This window comes from Haematobia irritans, chromosome 5 (assembly GCF_050003625.1).
Source record: "Haematobia irritans isolate KBUSLIRL chromosome 5, ASM5000362v1, whole genome shotgun sequence".
NCBI lineage: Eukaryota > Metazoa > Arthropoda > Insecta > Diptera > Muscidae > Haematobia > Haematobia irritans.
The window spans coordinates 25,075,545-25,085,424 of record NC_134401.1 but is presented as its reverse complement, the minus strand read 5'-3'; positions in this window follow the sequence as shown (position 1 = coordinate 25,085,424).

Genomic DNA, 9,880 nt, shown 5'->3' with positions numbered 1-9,880 from the left:
TTTAAGGAGATATTGCTAAAACAAGTTTTTCATATAAAAATTTCATATTTTTTGGGTTTTGGGTGGATTTTTCAATTTTTTGGGGGTAGTCACGAATTAAAGTCCTTTTCGCTCTAGGACGCATATTTAAGGAGATATGGCCAAAACAAGTTTTTCATATAAAAATTTCAAATTTTTTTGGGTTTTGGGTGGATTTTTCAATTTTTTGGGGGTGGTCACGAATTAAAGTCCTTTTCGCTCTAGGACGCTTAGTTTAGGAGATATGGCCAAAACAAGTTTTTCATATAAAAATTTCAAATTTTTTGGGTTTTGGGTGGATTTTTCAATTTTTAGGGGGTGGTCACGAATTAAAGTCCTTTTCGCTCTAGGACGCATATTTAAGGAGATATGGCCAAAACAAGTTTTTCATATAAAAATTTCAAATTTTTTTGGTTTTGGGTGGATTTTTCAATTTTTTGGGGGTGGTCACGAATTAAAGTCCTTTTCGCTCTAGGACGCATATTTAAGGAGATATGGCCAAAACAAGTTTTTCATATAAAAATTTCAAATTTTTTAGGTTTTGGGTGGATTTTTCAATTTTTTTGGGGGTAGTCACGAATTAAAGTCCTTTTCGCTCTAGGACGCATATTTAAGGAGATATGGCCAAAACAAGTTTTTCATATAAAAATTTCAAATTTTTTGGGTTTTGGGTGGATTTTTCAATTTTTTGGGGGTGGTCACGAATTAAAGTCCTTTTCGCTCTAGGACGCATATTTAAGGAGTATGGCCAAAACAAGTTTTTCATATAAAAATTTCAAATTTTTTAGATTTTGGGTGGATTTTTCAATTTTTTGGGGGTGATCACGAATTAAAGTCCTTTTCCCTCTAGGACGCATATTTAAGGAGATATGGCCAAAACAAGTTTTTCATATAAGAATTTCAAATTTTTGGGTCTTGTGTGGATTTTTCAATTTTTTGGGGGTGGTCACGAATTAAAGTCCTTTTCGCTCTAGGACGCATATTTAAGGAGATATGGCCAAAACAAGTTTTTCATATAAAAATTTCAAATTTTTTAGGTTTTGGGTGGATTTTTCAATTTTTTGGGGGTAGTCACGAATTAAAGTCCTTTTCGCTCTAGGACGCATATTTAAGGAGATATGGCCAAAACAAGTTTTTCATATAAAAATTTCAAATTTTTGGGTTTTGTGTGGATTTTTCAATTTTTTGGGGGTGGTCACGAATTAAAGTCCTTTTCGCTCTAGGACGCATATTTAAGGAGATATGGCCAAAACAAGTTTTTCATATAAAAATTTCAAATTTTTTGGGTTTTGGGTGGATTTTTCAATTTTTTGGGGGTGGTCACGAATTAAAGTCCTTTTCGCTCTAGGACGCATATTTAAGGAAATATGGCCAAAACAAGTTTTTCATATAAAAATTTCAAATTTTTTAGGTTTTGGGTGGATTTTTCAATTTTTTGGGGGTAGTCACGAATTAAAGTCCTTTTCGCTCTAGGACGCATATTTAAGGAGATATGGCCAAAACAAGTTTTTCATATAAAAATTTCAAATTTTTTGGGTTTTGGGTGGATTTTTCAATTTTTTGGGGGTGGTCACGAATTAAAGTCCTTTTCGCTCTAGGACGCATATTTAAGGAGATATGGCCAAAACAAGTTTTTCATATAAAATTTTCAAATTTTTTAGGTTTTGGGTGGATTTTTCAATTTTTTGGGGGTAGTCACGAATTAAAGTCCTTTTCGCTCTAGGACGCATATTTATGGAGATATGGCCAAAACAAGTTTTTCATATAAAAATTTCAAATTTCTTGGGTTTTGGGTGGATTTTTCAATTTTTTGGGGGTAGTCACGAATTAAAGTCCTTTTCGCTCTAGGACACATATTTAAGGAGATATTGCTAAAACAAGTTTTTCATATAAAAATTTCATATTTTTTGGGTTTTGGGTGGATTTTTCAATTTTTTGGGGGTAGTCACGAATTAAAGTCCTTTTCGCTCTAGGACGCATATTTAAGGAGATATGGCCAAAACAAGTTTTTCATATAAAAATTTCAAATTTTTTGGGTTTTGGGTGGATTTTGCAATTTTTTGGGGGTGGTCACGAATTAAAGTCCTTTTCGCTCTAGGACGCATATTTAAGGAGATATGGCCAAAACAAGTTTTTCATATAAAAATTTCAAATTTTTTGGGTTTTGGGTGGATTTTGCAATTTTTTGGGGGTGGTCACGAATTAAAGTCATTTTCGCTCTAGGACGCATATTTAAGGAGATATGGCCAAAACAAGTTTTTCATATAAAAATTTCAAATTTTTTAGGTTTTGGGTGGATTTTTCAATTTTTTGGGGGTAGTCACGAATTAAAGTCCTTTTCGCTCTAGGACGCATATTTAAGGAGATATGGCCAAAACAAGTTTTTCATATAAAAATTTCAAATTTTTTAGGTTTTGGGTGGATTTTTCAATTTTTTGGGGGTAGTCACGAATTAAAGTCCTTTTCGCTCTAGGACGCATATTTAAGGAGATATGGCCAAAACAAGTTTTTCATATAAAAATTTCAAATTTTTTGGGTTTTGGGTGGATTTTTCAATTTTTTGGGGGTGGTCACGAATTAAAGTCCTTTTCGCTCTAGGACGCATATTTAAGGAGTATGGCCAAAACAAGTTTTTCATATAAAAATTTCAAATTTTTTAGATTTTGGGTGGATTTTTCAATTTTTTGGGGGTGATCACGAATTAAAGTCCTTTTCCCTCTAGGACGCATATTTAAGAAGATATGGCCAAAACAAGTTTTTCATATAAGAATTTCAAATTTTTGGGTTTTGTGTGGATTTTTCAATTTTTTGGGGGTGGTCACGAATTAAAGTCCTTTTCGCTCTAGGACGCATATTTAAGGAGATATGGCCAAAACAAGTTTTTCATATAAAAATTTCAAATTTTTTAGGTTTTGGGTGGATTTTTCAATTTTTTGGGGGTAGTCACGAATTAAAGTCCTTTTCGCTCTAGGACGCATATTTAAGGAGATATGGCCAAAACAAGTTTTTCATATAAAAATTTCAAATTTTTGGGTTTTGTGTGGATTTTTCAATTTTTTGGGGGTGGTCACGAATTAAAGTCCTTTTCGCTCTAGGACGCATATTTAAGGAGATATGGCCAAAACAAGTTTTTCATATAAAAATTTCAAATTTTTTAGGTTTTGGGTGGATTTTTCAATTTTTTGGGGGTAGTCACGAATTAAAGTCCTTTTCGCTCTAGGACGCATATTTAAGGAGATATGGCCAAAACAAGTTTTTCATATAAAAATTTCAAATTTTTGGGTTTTGTGTGGATTTTTCAATTTTTTGGGGGTGGTCACGAATTAGAGTCCTTTTCGCTCTAGGACGCATATTTAAGGAGATATGGCCAAAACAAGTTTTTCATATAAAAATTTCAAATTTTTTAGGTTTTGGGTGGATTTTTCAATCAAATTTTTGGGGGTAGTCACGAATTAAAGTCCTTTTCGCTCTAGGACGCATATTTAAGGAGATATGGCCAAAACAAGTTTTTCATATAAAAATTTCAAATTTTTGGGTTTTGTGTGGATTTTTCAATTTTTTGGGGGTGGTCACGAATTAAAGTCCTTTTCGCTCTAGGACGTTTAGTTTAGGAGATATGGCCAAAACAAGTTTTTCATATAAAAATTTAAAATTTTTTGGGTTTTGGGTGGATTTTTCAATTTTTTGGGGGTAGTCACGAATTAAAGTCCTTTTCGCTCTAGGACGCATATTTAAGAAGATATGACCAAAACAAGTTTTTCATATAAAAATTTCAAATTTTTGGGTTTTGTGTGGATTTTTCAATTTTTTGGGGGTGGTCCTTTTCGCTCTAGGACGCATATTTAAGGAGATATGGCCAAAACAAGTTTTTCATATAAAAATTTCAAATTTTTTAGGTTTTGGGTGGATTTTTCAATTTTTTGGGGGTAGTCACGAATTAAAGTCCTTTTCGCTCTAGGACGCATATTTAAGGAGATATGGCCAAAACAAGTTTTTCATATAAAAATTTCAAATTTTTTAGGTTTTGTGTGGATTTTTCAATTTTTTGGGGGTGGTCACGAATTAAAGTCCTTTTCGCTCTAGGACGCATATTTAAGGAGCTATGGCCAAAACAAGTTTTTCATATAAAAATTTCAAATTTTTGGGTTTTGTGTGGATTTTTCAATTTTTTGGGGGTGGTCCTTTTCGCTCTAGGACGCATATTTAAGGAGATATGGCCAAAACAAGTTTTTCATATAAAAATTTCAACTTTTTTAGGTTTTGGGTGGATTTTTCAATTTTTTGGGGGTAGTCACGAATTAAAGTCCTTTTCGCTCTAGGACGCATATTTAAGGAGATATGGCCAAAACAAGTTTTTCATATAAAAATTTCAAATTTTTTAGGTTTTGGGTGGATTTTTCAATTTTTTGGGGGTAGTCACGAATTAAAGTCCTTTTCGCTCTAGGACGCATATTTAAGGAGATATGGCCAAAACAAGTTTTTCATATAAAAATTTCAAATTTTTTAGGTTTTGGGTGGATTTTTCAATTTTTTGGGGGTAGTCACGAATTAAAGTCCTTTTCGCTCTAGGACGCATATTTAAGGAGATATGGCCAAAACAAGTTTTTCATATAAAAATTTCAAATTTTTTGGGTTTTGGGTGGATTTTTCAATTTTTTGGGGGTAGTCACGAATTAAAGTCCTTTTCGCTCTAGGACGCATATTTAAGAAGATATGACCAAAACAAGTTTTTCATATAAAAATTTCAAATTTTTGGGTTTTGTGTGGATTTTTCAATTTTTTGGGGGTGGTCCTTTTCGCTCTAGGACGCATATTTAAGGAGTATGGCCAAAACAAGTTTTTCATATAAAAATTTCAACTTTTTTAGGTTTTGGGTGGATTTTTCAATTTTTTGGGGGTAGTCACGAATTAAAGTCCTTTTCCCTCTAGGACGCATATTTAAGGAGATATGGCCAAAACAAGTTTTTCATATAAAAATTTCAAATTTTTGGGTTTTGTGTGGATTTTTCAATTTTTTGGGGGTGGTCCTTTTCGCTCTAGGACGCATATTTAAGGAGATATGGCCAAAACAAGTTTTTCATATAAAAATTTCAAATTTTTTAGGTTTTGGGTGGATTTTTCAATTTTTTGGGGGTAGTCACGAATTAAAGTCCTTTTCGCTCTAGGACGCATATTTAAGGAGATATGGCCAAAACAAGTTTTTCATATAAAAATTTCAAATTTTTTAGGTTTTGTGTGGATTTTTCAATTTTTTGGGGGTGGTCACGAATTAAAGTCCTTTTCGCTCTAGGACGCATATTTAAGGAGCTATGGCCAAAACAAGTTTTTCATATAAAAATTTCAATTTTTTTAGGTTTTGAGTGGATTTTTCAATTTTTTGGGGGTGGTCACGAATTAAAGTCCTTTTCGCTCTAGAACGCTTAGTTTAGGAGATATGGCCAAAACAAGTTTTTCATATAAAAATTTCAAATTTTTTAGGTTTTGGGTGGATTTTTCAATTTTTTGGGGGTAGTCACGAATTAAAGTCCTTTTCGCTCTAGGACGCATATTTAAGGAGATATGGCCAAAACAAGTTTTTCATATAAAAATTTAAAATTTTTTAGGTTTTGGGTGGATTTTTCAATTTTTTGGGGGTAGTCACGAATTAAAGTCCTTTTCGCTCTAGGACGCATATTTAAGGAGATATGGCCAAAACAAGTTTTTCATATAAAAATTTAAAATTTTTTGGGTTTTGGGTGGATTTTTCAATTTTTTGGGGGTGATCACGAATTAAAGTCCTTTTCGCTCTAGGACGCATATTTAAGGAGATATGGCCAAAACAAGTTTTTCATATAAAAATTTCAAATTTTTTAGGTTTTGGGTGGATTTTTCAATTTTTTGGGGGTAGTCACGAATTAAAGTCCTTTTCGCTCTAGAACGCTTAGTTTAGGAGATATGGCCAAAACAAGTTTTTCATATAAAAATTTCAAATTTTTTAGGTTTTGGGTGGATTTTTCAATTTTTTGGGGGTAGTCACGAATTAAAGTCCTTTTCGCTCTAGGACGCATATTTAAGGAGATATGGCCAAAACAAGTTTTTCATATAAAAATTTCAATTTTTTGGGTTTTGTGTGGATTTTTCAATTTTTTGGGGGTGGTCACGAATTAAAGTCCTTTTCGCTCTAGAACGCTTAGTTTAGGAGATATGGCCAAAACAAGTTTTTCATATAAAAATTTCAAATTTTTTAGGTTTTGGGTGGATTTTTCAATTTTTTGGGGGTAGTCACGAATTAAAGTCCTTTTCGCTCTAGGACGCATATTTAAGGAGATATGGCCAAAACAAATTTTTCATATAAAAATTTCAAATTTTTTGGGTTTTGGGTGGATTTTTCAATTTTTTGGGGGTGGTCACGAATTAAAGTCCTTTTCGCTCTAGGACGCATATTTAAGGAGATATGGCCAAAACAAGTTTTTCATATAAAAATTTCAAATTTTTTGGGTTTTGGGTGGATTTTTCAATTTTTTGGGGGTGGTCACGAATTAAAGTCCTTTTCGCTCTAGGATGCATATTTAAGGAGATATGGCCAAAACAAGTTTTTCATATAAAAATTTCAAATTTTTTGGGTTTTGGGTGGATTTTTCAATTTTTTGGGGGTGGTCACGAATTAAAGTCCTTTTCGCTCTAGGACGCATATTTAAGGAGATATGGCCAAAACAAGTTTTTCATATAAAAATTTCAAATTTTTTAGGTTTTGGGTGGATTTTTCAATTTTTTGGGGGTAGTCACGAATTAAAGTCCTTTTCGCTCTAGGACGCATATTTAAGGAGATATGGCCAAAACAAGTTTTTCATATAAAAATTTCAAATTTTTTGGGTTTTGGGTGGATTTTTCAATTGTTTCGGGGTGGTCACGAATTAAAGGCCTTTTCGCTCTAGGACGCATATTTAAGGAGATATGGCCAAAACAAGTTTTTCATATAAAAATTTCAAATTTTTTGGGTGAATTTTTCAATTTTTTGGGGGTGGTCACGAATTAAAGTCATTTTCGCTCTAGGACGCATATTTAAGGAGATGTGGCCAAAACAAGTTTTTCATATAAAATTTTCAATTTTTTTAGGTTTTGAGTGGATTTTTCAATTTTTTGGGGGTGGTCACGAATTAAAGTCCTTTTCGCTCTAGAACGCTTAGTTTAGGAGATATGGCCAAAACAAGTTTTTCATATAAAAATTTCAATTTTTTGGGGTTTTGGGTGGATTTTTCAATTTTTTGGGGGTAGTCACGAATTAAAGTCCTTTTCGCTCTAGGACGCATATTTAAGCAGATAACAAAACAAGTTTTTCATATAAAATTTTCAAATTTTTTGGGTTTTGGGTGGATTTTTAAATTTTTAGGGGGTGGTCACGAATTAAAGTCCTTTTCGCTCTAGGACGCATATTTAAGGAGATATGGCCAAAACAAGTTTTTCATATAAAAATTTCAAATTTTTTGGGTTTTGGGTGGATTTTTCAATTTTTTGGGGGTAGTCACGAATTAAAGTCCTTTTCGCTCTAGAACGCTTAGTTTAGGAGATATGGCCAAAACAAGTTTTTCATATAAAAATTTAAAATTTTTTGGGTTTTGGGTGGATTTTTCACTTTTTTGGGGGTGATCACGAATTAAAGTCCTTTTCGCTCTAGGACGCTTAGTTTAGGAGATATGGCCAAAACAAGTTTTTCATATAAAAATTTCAAATTTTTTGGGTTTTGGGTGGATTTTTCAATTTTTAGGGGGTGGTCACTAATTAAAGACCTTTTCGCTCTAGGACGCATATTTAAGGAGATATGGCCAAAACAAGTTTTTCATATAAAAATTTCAAATTTTTTGGTTTTGGGTGGATTTTTCAATTTTTTGGGGGTGGTCACGAATTAAAGTCCTTTTCGCTCTAGGACGCATATTTAAGGAGATATGGCCAAAACAAGTTTTTCATATAAAAATTTCAAATTTTTTGGGTTTTGGGTGGATTTTTCAATTTTTTGGGGGTGGTCACGAATTAAAGTCCTTTTCGCTCTAGGACGCATATTTAAGGAGATATGGCCAAAACAAGTTTTTCATATAAAAATTTCAAATTTTTTTTGGTTTTGGGTGGATTTTTCAATTTTTTGGGGGTAGTCACGAAATAAAGTCCTTTTCGCTCTAGGACGCATATTTAAGGAGTTATGGCCAAAACAAGTTTTTCATATAAAAATTTCAAATTTTTTGGGTTTTGGGTGGATTTTTCAATTTTTTTGGGGGTGGTCACGAATTAAAGTCCTTTTCGCTCTAGGACGCATATTTAAGGAGATATGGCCAAAACAAGTTTTTCATGTAAAAATTTCAATTTTTTTTGGTTTTGGGTGGATTTTTCAATTCTTTGGGGGTGATCACGAATTAAAGTCCTTTTCGCTCTAGGACGCATATTTAAGGAGATATGGCCAAAACAAGTTTTTCATATAAAAATTTCAAATTTTTTAGGTTTTGTGTGGATTTTTCAATTTTTTCGCTCTAGGCCAAGGAGATATGGCCAAAAAAAGTTTTTCATATAAAAATTTCAAATTTTTTGGGTTTTGGGTGGATTTTTCATTTTTTTGGGGGTGGTCACGAATTAAAGTCCTTTTCGCTCTAGGACGTTTAGTTTAGGAGATATGGCCAAAACAAGTTTTTCATATAAAAATTTCAAATTTTTTGGGTTTGGGTGGATTTTTCAATTTTTTGGGGGTAGTCACGAATTAAAGTCCTTTTCGCTCTAGGACGCATATTTAAGAAGATATGGCCAAAACAAGTTTTTCATATAAAAATTTAAAATTTTTTGGGTTTTGGGTGGATTTTTCAATTTTTTGGGGGTGGTCACGAATTAAAGTCCTTTTCGCTCTAGGACGCATATTTAAGGAGTATGGCCAAAACAAGTTTTTCATATAAAAATTTCAAATTTTTTGGGTTTTGGGTGGATTTTTCAATTTTTTGGGGGTGGTCACGAATTAAAGTCCTTTTGGCTCTAGGACGCATATTTAAGGAGATATGGCCAAAACAAGTTTTTCATATAAAAATTTCAAATTTTTTGGGTTTTGGGTGGATTTTTCAATTTTTTGGGGGTAGTCACGAATTAAAGTCCTTTTCGCTCTAGGACGCATATTTAAGGAGATATGGCCAAAACAAGTTTTTCATATAAAAATGTCAAATTTTTTGGGTTTTGGGTGGATTTTTCAATTTTTTGGGGGTAGTCACGAATTAAAGTCCTTTTCGCTCTAGGACGCATATTTAAGGAGATATGGCCAAAACAAGTTTTTCATATAAAAATGTCAAATTTTTTGGGTTTTGGGTGGATTTTTCAATTTTTTGGGGATGGTCACGAATTAGAGTCCTTTTCGCTCTAGGACGCTTAGTTTAGGAGATATGGCCAAAACAAGTTTTTCATATAAAAATTTCAAATTTTTTGGGTTTTGGGTGGATTTTTCAATTTTTTGGGGGTGGTCACGAATTAGAGTCCTTTTCGCTCTAGGACGCTTAGTTTAGGAGATATGGCCAAAACAAGTTTTTCATATAAAAATTTCAAATTTTTTGGGTGGATTTTTCAATTTTTTGGGGGTAGTCACGAATTAAAGTCCTTTTCGCTCTAGGACGCATATTTAAGGAGATATGGCCAAAACAAGTTTTTCATATAAAAATTTCAAATTTTTTAGGTTTTGGGTGGATTTTTCAATTTTTTGGGGGTAGTCACGAATTAAGGTCCTTTTCGCTCTAGGACGCTTAGTTTAGGAGATATGGCCAAAACAAGTTTTTCATATAAAAATTTCAAATTTTTTGGGTTTTGGGTGGATTTTTCAATTTTTTGGGGGTAGTCACGAATTAAAGTCCTTTTCGCTCTAGGA